This window comes from Triturus cristatus, chromosome 10, assembly GCF_964204655.1.
Source record: "Triturus cristatus chromosome 10, aTriCri1.1, whole genome shotgun sequence".
Lineage (NCBI taxonomy): Eukaryota > Metazoa > Chordata > Amphibia > Caudata > Salamandridae > Triturus > Triturus cristatus.
In genome coordinates this window covers 246,644,352-246,659,407 of record NC_140593.1, presented here as the reverse complement: position 1 = coordinate 246,659,407, position 15,056 = coordinate 246,644,352, and the positions used below count along the sequence as shown (strand labels likewise).

The 15,056-nt window shown below is 43.1% G+C and overlaps 1 long non-coding RNA gene across 1 annotated transcript in view; it reads right to left on the bottom strand.

Annotated features, from left to right (window-relative positions):
* LOC146789273 (uncharacterized) overlaps positions 1-15,056 on the bottom strand; it is a 473,794-nt gene that overhangs the window by 136,889 nt on the left and 321,849 nt on the right. Inside the window, exon 2 of the long non-coding RNA XR_014970043.1 lies at positions 13,656-13,859. This is a non-coding gene — a long non-coding RNA (uncharacterized LOC146789273). The remainder of the gene's footprint in view (positions 1-13,655; positions 13,860-15,056) is intronic.

Here is a 15,056-nt window from a genome sequence, read left to right as displayed (position 1 = left end):
TCCAGTAGCAGCAGGGGGTCTTTCCTGTAGGAGCAGAATGTCCGCCCCTTGTGTTTTGCTTGCCTCAGTACCGCCCCTCGCTTTACCTTGTCCAACAATCCCCTTACATTCCAACTCACTATTCGCAGCTTCCCTGGGGCAGCCTCTGCTACGTTAGTGGCCATCCTGATACAGGGGTGACTCATCATCTACTGTCAGAACAGAGGGTCATCGCCCTTGGAATACACAGATCACACAGTGCATAAAAACCCAAACTACAACACTGGAACATCCCTCCTCCCCACTCCCCCCACCCCAATACCTCCAAACTGTAGAAGCATCAGTCGCTGTAAGAGCCACACACCTACCCCAACAGGAGGTAGGCAGGGGGCCCAACCAATAGATCCCCAAAACCCCCTGTGTCATAGTCCCAAACCTGAAGAGAACAGGTAGTTCTCTCCACCTGTTCAGCCCTTGGAAAGCAGGAAACATTGGAGTTGTCCTCCCCAACTGCTGCAGAGTGTGAAAATAACAATTTGAAAATAACAATGGATCCCCTATCCTCAGTCCAGACGATGCAGCTTCCTCCATCTGAAACGCTGAAGGACTATCCAATATCCACTTTCGAGGATACAAACAACACTTGACGAGAGCAGACATGATAGAGCAGCCTTATCATGGACTCATACATGTTGATCTTTTAAGACTGGTCTACAACAGAAGATGTCATATCACCACTCGGCAGGACACATTGTTGTGACCTGTAACAGACCGGGAGGACATTTGACAAGAATTAGAGGAAGAATACTTGGGATCGTTCAGTAACCATTGAAAGCGTGTGGAAATAATAAATCCACCATAATTTCTCTTATCATCTACAAAACCATTTGATTCACAACTTTGCTCTACTTCTACATAAGCATGTGACCGCAAATTTAGCCTTGAAGAAGTCACTGTGTGACTAAACACGTTTCGGCTGTTTGTTGTTGGTCTAATACACGTTACGATCTACAAACATTGAAGTCTACCGTCTATTTTTTATGAAGAATCATGTGAATTTCAAGATTTGTAACTACTGTTTATAACTATTGCCGAGAGTGCTTTGGTATTATGATCATATATGTAAACACAGAGGTAGTTTTACAATGTGATTTACTTATCTGTGAAAGTAGGATACGCCCATACCAGCATAGCACCATATAATTAGGTTCTAACATATTGTTGCACATGAAATTAGATGTGCAGTCGATGAAAACCACTGCTACCTGTTATATAATATATGACTAACCAATAGGATTCATCGTCAACTCCCTATCGCCTGGCTTAGATCGCCATGATGACCTGGAATGATGCCTGCCTTTCTCTTTGTGTTTTTCCTGTGGCTGGTGGGGTCCACCCAAAGGGGAATCTGAATCCCGCAGCGGCGGTGTCTGCGGCTTCAAGTGCCTCACCTCATTTGTACATGCAAAGACCTCTTCTGGCTTATCAAAAAGCATGGTGTTGGATTTGTATACCCCACGTAGGCAGGCCGGAAACAGGACCATGTAGGGGATCTTAAGGTCCCAGAGCCGGGCCTTCACTGCAACAAAAGACTGACGCTGCTGCTGCACTAGCCTGGTATGGTCTGGAAATATCATGATTGGGTGAGAATGATACATGACTTTCTCCTGGGATCTCACCATTTTGAGTATAGTGTTGCAGTCGTGATAATTCAAGATCCTAGAGATCACTGGTCTCGGCCGAGCACCCGGAGGCAGCCACTGAAGCAAGGCCCGGTGTGCACACTTAATTGTGAAGCATGAAGATAGGGCGTCCGAGGAGATCCACGATGCTAGGCAGCGAGTCAGGAACTTCTCCATATCAACACACTCACAATTTTCCCGGAAGCCTACAAAGCGGAGGTTGTTCCTGCCGGCCCGCCCCTTCGCATCCTCCACTCGTGCGGCCAGGCCCCTGGTCAGTGTTTCCAAGGTTCCCACCCTCACCTAAAGCATAGATAGTATATCTTCCACACTAGTGGCCCTAGTCTCGGCCTCAGTGAGGCGCATCACTACTTTGCGGAGATATTGTCTCAGTAGGTTCACGTCTGAACCCACTGCACCAATCCTAGCTTCTAGCGTATCCCTGGACTGCATGATTGCTGCCAGTAGGGCTGTATTGTCAGACTCCGCCCAAGGTGCAAAGACCTCTTCTGGCTTATCAAAAACCATGGTGTTGGATTTGTTTACCACAAGTAGGTGGGCTGTAAACAGGACCATGTAGGAGATCTTAAGGTCTTAAGGCCTTCTCCGTAACAAAAGACTGATGCTGCTTCTGCACTACCCTGGTATGGTCTGGAAAGATCATGATTGAGTGAGATTCATTCATGAATTTCTCCTGACATCTAGCCATTTTGAGTATAGAGTTGTGGTAATTCAAGATCCTGGAGATGACTGGTCTCGGCTGAGCACCCGGAGGCAGCCACTGTAGCAAGGACCTGTGGGCACGCTCAATTGCGAAGCATGAAAATAGGGCGTCTGAGGCGATCCACGATGTTAGCTAGTGAGTCAGGAACTTCCCCATATCATTGCATTCACAATTTTTCCGGAAGGCTACAAAGCAGAGGTTGTTCCTGCAGGCGCGCCCCTCTGCATCCGTCACTCATGCAGCCAGGCCCCTGGTCAGTGTCTCCAAGGTTCTCACCTTGCAGTGCAGATAGTGTATCTTCCACCCCAGAGACCCTGGTCTCGGCCTCAGTTTTGTGCACCACTGCTTTGCTGAGATTTTGTCTCAGTAGGATCATGTCTGAACCCACTGCACCAATCCTAGCTTCTAGCGTATCCCTGGACTGCGTGATCATTGCCAGTAGGGCCGCATTGTCAGGCACTGCTCAAGGGCCCCCAGCAACATCTGCTGCTTGGGTCCGCGGTCCTGTGAGGCAGTCCATGGTGCTTTGCTTTGACAAGGAGACCCGAGGATTATCGTCATGGCACTAGATGAATGTCTATGCAGACTCTACCATGCTGTCTCCTGAATGGTCTCGGCAGTCCAGCCAAAGGCTTTCCTGTATCAGGTTATGTGTCCCTCTCAGGTAGATGAGGCAGCGGACCGGCCAAAGGATGAAGCGGGAGACAGGGAGGGCCCCCTTCCCCCCACAAGCCGCACCAGGGCCTGGCCCAGCCACTTCTGCAGGTGGGAGCGTGTCCCACTCCCAATGGGTGGCTCAACTCTCAGGCAATGACAGCGGGATAAGCCTCCTCCGCAAGCCCACTGGTCCTCGGGCCCCGGTTCACTCTCGGTCCTCGTAGGCCCTCGTAGGTATTCGGGGCAGCGCAGGCACAGGATCTCTCCGGCGGTCCCTGTTGGTGTCAGAGCTGGCATCCAAACACCAGCCGGTGCCTGCCAGTCGTCACCTCCTTTCCAGGGCGCTGATTCCAGCCCAGTGATGGAGAGCCATCAAGCCGCTGCAAGCACCACTACAGCCGCTGCCCAGGCCCCAAGGACACCACACCACTCTTAGGCATCTCTTCTCTCTGATGGTGTCGGAAGCCACCCAGGCAACTGGAGCAACAGGTCCCGGGGAGACAGCGGACTCCAATGTTTCACTCCAGATGCCAGCTTCTGCCTCGCAGTCTCTCACTCCACAATTGGCCATCCACAAGCACCACAAGATCAGTCTAGTGCTCCCACATCACACGGCCGCAGTCTGCCGAGCCGGCAACAAGAAGTATATCTCCATGGACGGGCCCCAGCACAGCCCATTCAGCCCCCAGAGCGGCCCAGGAAGTCAGGTAGGGTGTGAGGGCAGCAGCCAGACAGGACAACAAAGGAGAATGGAAAGGGCTGTGGGAGCTTGTCTAGAGTGCATCCGCCATGTTGGACCGCTAGGCCACGCCCCCGGATCCGAGATTTTCACTATAATAATGAATTTATGGCCAGGCATCGATTGGTTAATTTGTACCCCGATATCAGTCCCTCGTAATTAAAAAATGTTGTGATGGTTCCCAGCCGCGGTCGGTAGTAGGAGTAACTGCAGGGCAGTGACGTGGGGAGGGAGAGGGGCAGGGTGGGGGGTAGTAAACTATGGATTACGGAGGTTTACAGGTAAGTTAACATATACATTAATAAAACGAATTTCGTTGCGTGCACAGCATCATAACACCAACATAATATGGAACTCTTAGTTTTATGGAATGGTTGCTGACCAGCTGTCAAAAGTGGGGGCTGCCCCAGCAATTTCTCAAACTTTAGTTAAGGTTTTAAGCCTATAATGTTTTCTTTGATAAGATTCTTTAATAAGGGGCAGTAGCAACGGTTGTAGTTTTGGATGAATTTTCTCAGAGAAAGTTAGGTCACATGATGTGGCGCAATACACACTAATGTGATGCAATATATGCAAGATCACTTGCAGATGAGCATGTGCTGTGCCCTGTGCAGCCCTTTCAGGACTCCTTAAGTGCTTTGATTTTCAACATGCTCTTTGTGTATTCTGCATCTGACGTTTTCCTACTGTTGGGTTTTAATTCTTCTCTTATAATATAGATACATTCTACAGAAGCCAGAAGAATACTGCTGTTAGTACCCAATTGTAAAGCAGAGCATTTGACCTTTGAATGTAACACAATAGTATGATACTGGCGATGACATTTAAATTGAATGGGGCAGACTCTGAACTGCATTGAGAGTCCTTTCCAAATCACTGCTGCTTTACAAAACATTGCATAGACTTCAATGTTAGAACTAATTTGAACCGAGGTTCACATTTCTTGTTGTGGTGGTCACTGTTCATACGTTGCCAACATCGACAAAATATAGGCATTGAACTTTGCTTCTTCAAAACAGCACTGACCCCTGTAAAAAGCTTTGGAACACAATAGCACCCTCTTAGTGAATCACCTATACTTAGCCATGTACATAGCACATCTCAACAATCCACCTGTTTTGGTGACATTTGCATTGCAATATCAGGATACCAAAGAGTAGTATATATGTTGCTTGAATATGAATTTACCTTAAATAAATGAAAAGACAAGAGGCATTTGCAAAACAGGAACAAGTTGATTTATTTACACGTAGCAGCCAGGAGAGTATCAACAGAGGCGAGTCTAAAGACAGTCTCAGAGTACAGAAGTTTTGGCCACACATACATACATTTTGTGGGTACAATAAAACACTGACATTCTTTGAAAAGAATCACAGTCATAAATAACAAGCACAACCATATAATAAGGGTGACACAGTTGGTTCTCTACCTCGGGTGAGCTAGTGTGAGCCAGTGTGTGCGTGTCCAGATGTCCGGTGTGGTGAGCGCGTGATGACCTTGTGCATCTCATGTCCTGATTCGCTGAGTGTTCCTAACTACATGTGACATCTAACTTTGTGGTATTTTGGGAAGGCACCTTTGACCAAACGTGTTTTATTGGTGCCAATCTCCTCGGTCCTGTTTGTGGTGTGACTACCTATCTGTGGGCTCGATCAGGGTTTTCCCTGGGTGCGAGTCTGTCTTTGGGCTAAGTGTAACCCTACCTGTGACCTGTCAATCGGTAGACTTAGGTTTGGGTCGCAGGGCCTGACCACGAATCTCTGACTTGGGGTTGATGGGGAGGTCATCCCAGATGAATCCAACATGAAGGGTACGAGTTTGTGTGTACATGTAACCTGGCAGTCATCGATATATTTATCAATATTCTCATTATTACATTGTTACATAGTAAATTAACATTGTGTATCATAAAGCAGGCATAAGTTACAGTGTACAGACATTGATTTTACTGTCATTGACATCAATGTGCGTGCATAGGTTACAGCGTGCATTGATATTGCATTGACTGGTATTGACATCATTGTGCATACATAGATTACAGCGTACATCAGAATTGCATTTATTGATACTGCCGCTGCTATGCGTGTACACATCAGGGAGTACATTGCTATTGTATTTATCGATCTCAATATAGACTTTGTATGAACACAGTCTATGGATAATATCTTTCATACTATGGAAATAAAGTGGTTGCTTGGGTGTCTATAGTATACCACATTGATGTCTAATTAATATATTGTCCCGATTTGCTGGGATAATGCTGGCCCAGTTCTTTGGCAGTTACTTCTACTATACAAACATAGAAAGGTACATGCGCTGTTTACTGCCCTCTGCCCATCAGGATTCATGAGAGTTTCTCGGTACATATTTGGTCCTGAAATCCTCGTTCTTACCCCTGCCCACGAAACCAGACTTAATTTTGATTTGCAGAACTTGTTAGATTTAAAAGAGCTCGCACAAATATGTCTCTCTTCTTATACCTTGGAATCCAACTACCAATTCTGGATGTCACTTATAAACTTCAAGGGTTAATGTTTTTTTCTTCTCTTGTTACCTTCAGCCTTATTCTGTTTTTAAAGCATGTCTCAGAAGTGCTTTTAGGTATTACATTGGCCCCTTTCTCTTCCTCTGACAGGAGTTTAAGATCAACAACTTGTAAGACTAATTGTAGACTAAGATGGAGTCAGTATTTGTTCTACTTTTTGCCCCCTTATCTGAGAAATCCTACTAGGTTGCCACTGGCGAGTAAACGCAGAATCTTTGCAAAACTTTTCCAACTTTTTCACCTTCTGAGCTACTCTAACATTTTTATTCATGAATACATCCAAACATAATTGCACTGCAGGATATTGGGTAGACTCCCAAATCCTGCCTTTGTTTAGAGAACACCAAATCAGAACTCTCACTAGTAGATTAACCAGACACAAAGTTATAAATATTGCTCATTGAAAACTAAAAATGTATGTAATCAATGTTCCATAATGTGAAAACTATTTGGTTTAAGATGGTATAGTTTGAAGTAGTAGCATGCTTAGGCACATGATCACAATTTTGTTCACATAAGTTCACCAATGAAAAGAGTGCATAAGTCTATTTTCTAAGACAACAAGAGCCAAATTAGGAAAGCAGTGGTTTTGAATATGATGTGCCATTTCTACCCCAAACCCATTAACTGGAGTCTGAGGCATCTCCTTACTACGTTGTGGTTGTGAAAAACATATTTTTATCATGCTACTGATGGCAGGCCTGCAGTCATGTTTTGTATTGTCACGTTAGTGGTGGCAAAATTTGTCCTGCCATCCACTAATGGCCTCTAACATACAGGCCCAGGATACACGTTGTACTTATAGGTAAGTTAAGTATACCCATTAGGAGTATGTCCAATTTGGACATATTTTAGAGGTCGGAGCAATTGCACTGGGGCCTGATTAGCAGCAGAGTCCCAGTGCAGAGAGTCAAAAAAACGAGCAGCAACAGTCCAAAAAAATGGGGTGACTAAACAAAAAGAGGAATTTTCCTACAAAGATTGTCTGATTGAAAGGTATGTACTTCTTCCATTGTTACTGGGCACTTCAAGTCTTTAATGAACGCTCGAGCAATGGCAGTCTTTTGTGGTCAAACCCAAAAGAATCTGAAGCAACCAATACATATTTATATCAAATAACCAGTGGTGGCTGCCACAAATAAAGGGTGGTAGGATGGGCGGAGGCAGCGCAGGGTGGGATCACGCGCGGGGGGGGGGTGTTAGAAATTTACAAATAATAGAGTTAAAAAAATTACCTGGGGCCGCCAGCTGCCTCCATCCTCTTCCTGGGCCCCAGCAGCCCTCGGCCTGAGATGGCTGGCCAAACCCACATGAACACTTAGGGAGTGGAGTGCATGTAGCACTCCTCTTCCCCTCTCCCATGCCTCGACAACACCCCTCCCTACAGCGATGGCTAAGAGCCGGCAAATGTCAAATAAAACGATGCAAGAACATTGTCTTATTTACACTTGTTGACTCTGAGCCAGGCAGTGGGGCAACGCTCATCCGCCAGTGCGGAGGAGCCGCCGCTTCAAGGAACATTCTAGATTGGCCCAATAAAGTCTAATAAAATTACCCCGAAAGGTTTAGAAGAGATAGTAAGGGAAGTCTGTACTGGCCTTGCAACAGCTGAATGTTTTATCTGTTGACTATGGTCACCAGTATTGCTACAGTAGTACTGATACATTAGCACTCATATCTGCATGACCTGAAGCTATTCCTTCATGAGCTGCCCCCTAATTAGATCTAATCTAGCTCTCTCATTAGGAATGTATTCTATTGCTTACTCAAGGTATAAAAAAGAGGAACAATTTATTTAGTGAGGGTGTAGAAATATTTAAGGGGAAAAAACCATCAGGAGGTTTTTTCCCTTTCAACCTATTGCTATTAAAATGTCTACATCGAACTTAGTTGCAGATCAAGTTATAACAGCCACCTTGAAGGTTTGTATTGCTCTTTTTTGCAGCTGCATCAGCCGCACAGTTCCCTTCAGCACAAATTCATTCAACTTTATGGGCCACGGTGTGCTGTACATGGACCAAAATAAGCTTTTGCTGTAGAAGAGCTTCCTTTCCTCAAAGTTGTGTACCTTTTATTGATTTCCCTTATGAATCTCCGAACCCATTTAAGCACCAGTATGGTAAATCTACATCATGTCCTTCGACACAGAACACTGAGTCCAACACAATAAGTATAAAAACAGGATGATCAGCTTTTTTAAGCGCAAGTAACAGAGCATGTATTTTTGCAAGTTAGACATCAGAGTCACCCAAAGGTTTAGTGTTTGTGCATTGCGCCTTGAGGTTGCCATTCTTGAAAATTCATTGCACTACACCACAAGCCGTAAAGCATTTCTGTTTAACGCCAACCAGAAGCTCGGCAGAGCCTTCCATGTAGAGCACACTTTTGTACTCATGTATGGGTAAAACATTTGGAGTTTTGGGGATATTGTCTGTGTAGAGCACACATTTCTGTGTGCAAAGTGTAGGATCATATTCAAATTTTACATCAGTGGCATTCATAGAAGTGGCTAACTGCACCCAATATAGGCATAGGATGCATGCATCAGGAATATTGACATTTGTTACTGCTTCTAACATAGGTTTGAGAGAAACTTTAATGGTTTGTTTCCCCTGCACCAAAGGGCATTCCATGAGCACAGCTGTTTGTACTGCAGCTAGAATACTCTTAATAGGAGTAAAGCATTCCTCAGTAGAGGAGCACAGATGTGATCTGTATGCTATGGGAGTAGTCTGTCTCTCATTATTATACACCAAATATGTGTAGCCTGAAGTACTGGGAACAATACTAACAACTAGGTTTGTCTTTTTGCTTGTCTCTAAATACATCATCTCTAACATGTCTTCTTGCTATCCATGTAAGATAGTTGTGTTTGCTTTTGTCCAATGTTATTCAGAAACATTGGAGTAATTAATTCATATAAGGGCATAAATAGCTCAGCATAATGTTGCAAGGATGCTCTGCTGAAGTTTAGAAACCCAATTATGTAAATTCCTTAAAGTATTCGGAGATTGTTAGCTAGAACAGTTCTGCAAGAAATCAGGTTTCAAACCTTAACCCTCACTAGATAGTTCATCTCCTAGAAAATCACATTAAGACATGCATGTTTATCTTTCTTAAAATTGATTTTATACCGATGCCGGGCCAAAAGAGTCACTATCCTGTCCACCCTAGCCAAGTATTTAGTCAAGTCATTGTCTATAACATATATGTTGTCAATATATGATAGTGCCTCGGAATCTTGTTTGATCTCCATAATTCTTGCTGCAAATACTCCTATGCTATTCTTATATCCCAGTTGCAATTGTGTATACGGGGCCTGAAAACAATGAGATACTAGGATTCAGGTGATTTAGTCTAACTATAGATTTCATTAGAAATGCCTAATATGGCTTTGAATTATTTTTCTGACTAGATTTCAATAAACCAGGACTGTGAGAATTTTGTACAACATGTGGGTGTTTGTGCATTTTCATTTCTATACTCTAAGATTACTCTTTATGAATAATGAGGGTTTAACACCAGAAAAAGAGACTACGCATGGTGGATATACCTTGATTTTGTAGCTGATCTAGAATAGCTTTTATATCACAGCTTCTTACTTCAAAGAATATTGCGCCTGTATCTCAGGATCAATCCTCAAAGGACTCACATGTGAAACAGATTCTTTGTCCCACAACATTTTGGATTTTACACAATGCAGGAGACTGTTTCAACAACCATTCACATGCATAGTTTTTCCCTGAGTTCCTCAGGCACCAAGGTGTAAAATGCTTGCCTTATCACCTACTCACCTCAAGGTGCATCCCTTCCAAAAATCGGAGACCAATTGTCCTCTGTGAGAATTATGTCATATGGCTTTGATAAATGAGACCAGAATATAACTTTTATTTTGCATGTATATGTTTATGTTTAGGGTTTTGTAAAGCGCATAGCTGCCCAGGGGCTTCCCAGCGCTGAGGATAGGATGATAACAGAAGGATCAGAGCATTATCCAGGGAACAGCCATGTCTTCAGTTTTTTTTCTTGAAACCTATTTCATCTGTAAGCATTTTTAGGTCTTTGGGCATGGAATTCTATAGCTTTGGTACTAAGTGCTAGAAGGATCTTCCTCCCCATCTAGATCTCCTTATCCTTGTGGTCCTAATTAGACAATCTGTAGAGGATCTTAGGGCTCTTTCGGGCACATATGGTGTGATGAGTGCTCTGAGAGGGGCTGGACCCTTGTCGTTCATGGCTTTGTGTGCTATACATAGCAATTTAAATTTTACCCTGTCCTGGATCAGCAGCAAGTGAAGTAGTCTCAGTGCACCTTTCGCTGATTTATGTGCGGGTATATTTCAAAGTAGCTTGCTGCTGCGTTTTGTACCAGTTGTAGTCTGTTCACCACGTATTTGGGTGATCTCAAGTAAAGGGAGTTCCCGTAGTCCAGTCGTGATACCACCAGAACTGTTTCATTATTCTCCGGGTCTCCTCGGGAATAAGGCCTAGGATTTTACAGAGCATAAGTAGTATTCCACAGCAAGTGGCAGCCAATTTCCTCGCTTGTGTCTCCATGGAGAGGTTGTGATCCAGCCACATTCCCAGGTTCTTTATGGAATGTTTGTGGCTGGGGGGACATCTCAGTCCTTTTGCCCAATTAATGGTGGCTCGTGGTGGTGAATTTTTCCTGGGAACATGAGTTCCTTTTTGTCACCATTCAGTTTCAACCTACAGCTGGTCATCCAGTTTGCAACTTTTTCCATACAAGGAACAACTTGGGTGTAATTTGATTTAGGACCTTCTGCCAATGAGACTACCAGTTGGGTATCATCGGCATAGGATACGATTGATAGCCTGATTTCCTGGACAATCTCGGCCAGAGGTTGCATGAAGAGATTGAATAGAGTGGGACTAAGGGCGGAGGCCTGTGGTACTCAGCATTCAATCTCTAGAACATCTGACTAATGTCCACATTCAGTTACCTGGAAAGATCTGTCTTTTAGAAATGACACGATCCAACTTAGGGCGCTATCCCAGATCCCTGTTTTCTGCAGCCGTGAATCAGTATCTTGTGGTCCACTGTATAAAAGGCTGCACAAAGGTCGAGCAGCAGGATTGTAGCAAAACCTCCATGGTCAACGATCCACTTGAGTTCCTCCGTGACCAACAGCAAGGCTGACTCGCTGCTGTTCAGTGGTCTAAACCCCATTTGGGTCTTGTGTAGAACCTTGTTCTCCTCTAGGAATTGGGACAGTGCCTGGTTGACATGTTTATTTGCAATTTTTCCTAGAATCGGTAGGAGTGAGATGGGATGGTTATTCCCTTAGTCTGTTGGGTCTAGGTGAGGTTTTTTTAGTAGGGGTCGGACTATAGCATTCTTCCAAGTTTTTGGAACTCTTCCTTGGGTGAGGGATAGTGTTAACAAATCTGTGGTGCTGGTCAGAGTAATATGATGTGTGGGGGAACTGGATCTTGGGTGGAACCTGATTTAATTTTTTGAAGGATCAGGCTTATGTTTTCCTTACTTAGCACCGGAAAGTGCGTTAGTGCTGGTCCTGCAACCTTACCCGAGGGGTCCATGATTCCCATGAGTAGTTCTGTGTTGTCTTTATTTCCTTGCATGGAGTTGTAGATATTTTCTACTTTATTTTTGAAGAAGACTGCAAGTACGTTACATCTCTCTTTTGATAAAGATTGTGGAGATGCGTCTTGTTCTACGGACGTGAGGGATCTGACCACCTTGAAGAGTTCTCTAGAGGAATGGGTGACAGAGTTTATTTTTTCCTGGAAATGCCTGGTTTGGGCTAATTTAATTACATTGTAGTAAAGTCAGACTGCTTTCTTGTATTGGCCCTTGATGATTGGGTCATATGCTTTCCGCCAGTTCCTTTAAAATGTTTTGCATGTTTTTTTCAAAGATGCAAGATGGCTGTTAAACCATGCTGCTTTTCTCTGTGATTGTCTGGTCCCTGTCCTCTCTTTCTACCCCCATTTTTCTGTAGCTTTGTTGAGCCATTTGGCCCACCGCACTTCTGCGTCTTCTACATCCCCTAACAGGATCGGGATATTCCCTTCTAGGGATTTGATCATGCTATCTGGTATGATTCTAGGCCACTTCTTACCTGGCTTCGGGATGTTAATTCCTATATTTTGTGTTTGTATTTTTGCCAGGCTGAAATGAATAAGGAAGTGGTCTGATCATGGACTGGTATGGGTGTGGCTGTCTTTAGATTAGAATCATTAGAGAAGATTGCGTCTATTGTATGCCCTTTTTCATGTGTGGCCGATTGAACATGCCGTATGAGTTGCATGGCTTCCATGTCTTGGGTTAGTCTGATTGTGGCTGAGTTATTAGGTTCAACTAGGTGAATATTGAAATCGCCTAGTATAGTCACTGCACTCTTACTAGTGGTGATATCTGCTATCAGATCGGGGAAAGACTCTAGGAACGCATTGCAGGGTCCTGGTGGCCGGTATATAAGCATTCCTGAGAAGGTCTGGGTGGGGGATAGCCCAATAATGAACTGAACTGTATTGTATCACAATATATCACCTTCAATTTGTATTCCTACATGATCAATTTCCATCTGGCATCTCAACCTGTATGTATTTTTTTGCGTAAACCAATTTGCAAGCGACCAACAGGAAGGAAAATTACAGTTCTTCAGTAAATATAATTCCAACATTAATAACTATCTTCTTTGTGTGTATTTCAAATACACTATTTGAAAAATAGAACTATGATTTGATTTATTTGCCAGCATAATTTCCTACTTTCCCCACCTAGTATATTTATACTTTACTCAATCTAAAGTTCCTCACCTAGCTCATCATAAACCTTTTCTCTTCTCCACATTCTGCTGTATTGTTTCCCTCCCCACTATTTCAGTGGATTTCATTTCATCCAGCTCTACCCCTACAGTCCTAATATAACAATTATTAACTCCTTATCCTGCTCGTGATACGCCATTGCCTAATTTCACCATAAGATAATCCTTCATGTGCCTTCTTTGCTTCTCATTACAGCCCTTCTCCTTTATCCCCAAAACACAAATCTTCTTCCACCAGCATTTCCAAAACTGCTAACGTTGATTAAAATATGCCAATAGTGTGCCACTAAGAAGAAGGTTATCAGTGTCAAAAGTAAAGAAACCAAAGAAGGGCATCAAAAATTTAAGGAGTATGCATATGTCTTTATAGATTCAACAACTTCCTCTGTCAAAGTGCATCTAACATGAACATTTGCCCCCAGACTTTCAAGATGTACCATGGGTTGCATTCCAAAAATATGCATATTGCTAAATCTATTGTAAAAATTAAAGATCATATCTTAATGTTCATACTTACAATTAATGGTTGTCCCATTCCATCAAACTGTTCGGCTCAGAGTCATTGAGAGGAATCTCAGGCAGCAATGATGAGGATGTGGAATGCCAAGAAGAAAACAGCCATGTTGTTTCGCTGCTGCTGGTTGTGTCTTAGACCATAGGCTGTGAAGAATTAGTTCCTCAAAGCTGCTACAATGGTCTGAGTAGAAGAGATGCCATTATCCTGCAGTAAAAAATAGAGAAATTAGCACCAGCAATAACCGAGGATACCTCAATAGAAGGAAAATCATTGACAGAATATTGCTTTGCCCCATGAAATAGAATGAAAATCATTGACAGAATATTGCTTTGCCCCATGAATTAGAGCATGAAAGCTATATTTTGCAGCCTACTGGAGTCAGCAATGTAGAGATATGGACCTGAGATAGGACCACAGTGTAGGGTTACAATTCTTGTAAAACGTTTCAATATGTCATAAATTACCCTATGTGTGTCATCAACCACAACAACTCATAATATCACATCTATAACATCTATTCACTGACACAAAAGACATCAGACTCCAGATTTATGAAATTAAAGAGAATCCTCTTGAATATGAAGGATTTGCTTTTCAACTGGCAAACATTATACACTCAGAATGAAGCAGTATTTTTTTATATGGGAGTATATCTGTAGATAGATAAATAGATAGACAGAAAGATAGATAGATAGATAGATAGATAGATAGATAGATAGATAGATAGATAGATAGACAGACAGATAGATAGATAGATAGATAGATAGATAGATAGATAGATAGATAGATAGATAGATAGATAGATAGATAGATAGATAGATAGATAGATAGATAGATAGATAGATAGATAGATAGATAGATAGATAGATAGATAGATAGATAGATAGATAGATAGATAGATAGATAGATAGATAGACCAACCAAATACTCACAAGCTTAGAGTCTTGCATAAAATATACAAATCAAGAATGGAAACTGCTCTTCTTGATGTGCAGTATCAGTATTGACATCTACTTTAAATGTCTGTTTATCTATCAGACGATTTAAGCATAGGATGAGCACAGTGCTATCCACACCGAGCTTGAAAAGTGACAAAGCCTTTTTCCAACTAAGTCTTAAGGCAATGGCTAAGCTAGCTAGCCATGCCGATTCAAGCCAACTTTGATATGTAAAAGTAACTTATGAGACAAGTGCTTCACTCTCAATAAAGCTAATTAGAGAGGCATAGCTTTGTCCAGACACAAGGGGGCACCAGGTATAGGTTACAAACAAACATACCCAAGTTAATGCTATCCACTCCAAAGCTGTCATACTGTAAGCAGGCCACACTCTGCAGGCAACAACACCGTGCACAACTAGGTTGGGTGCCAGGCCTGGTCAAGACCCTGCAGTAAACCTATA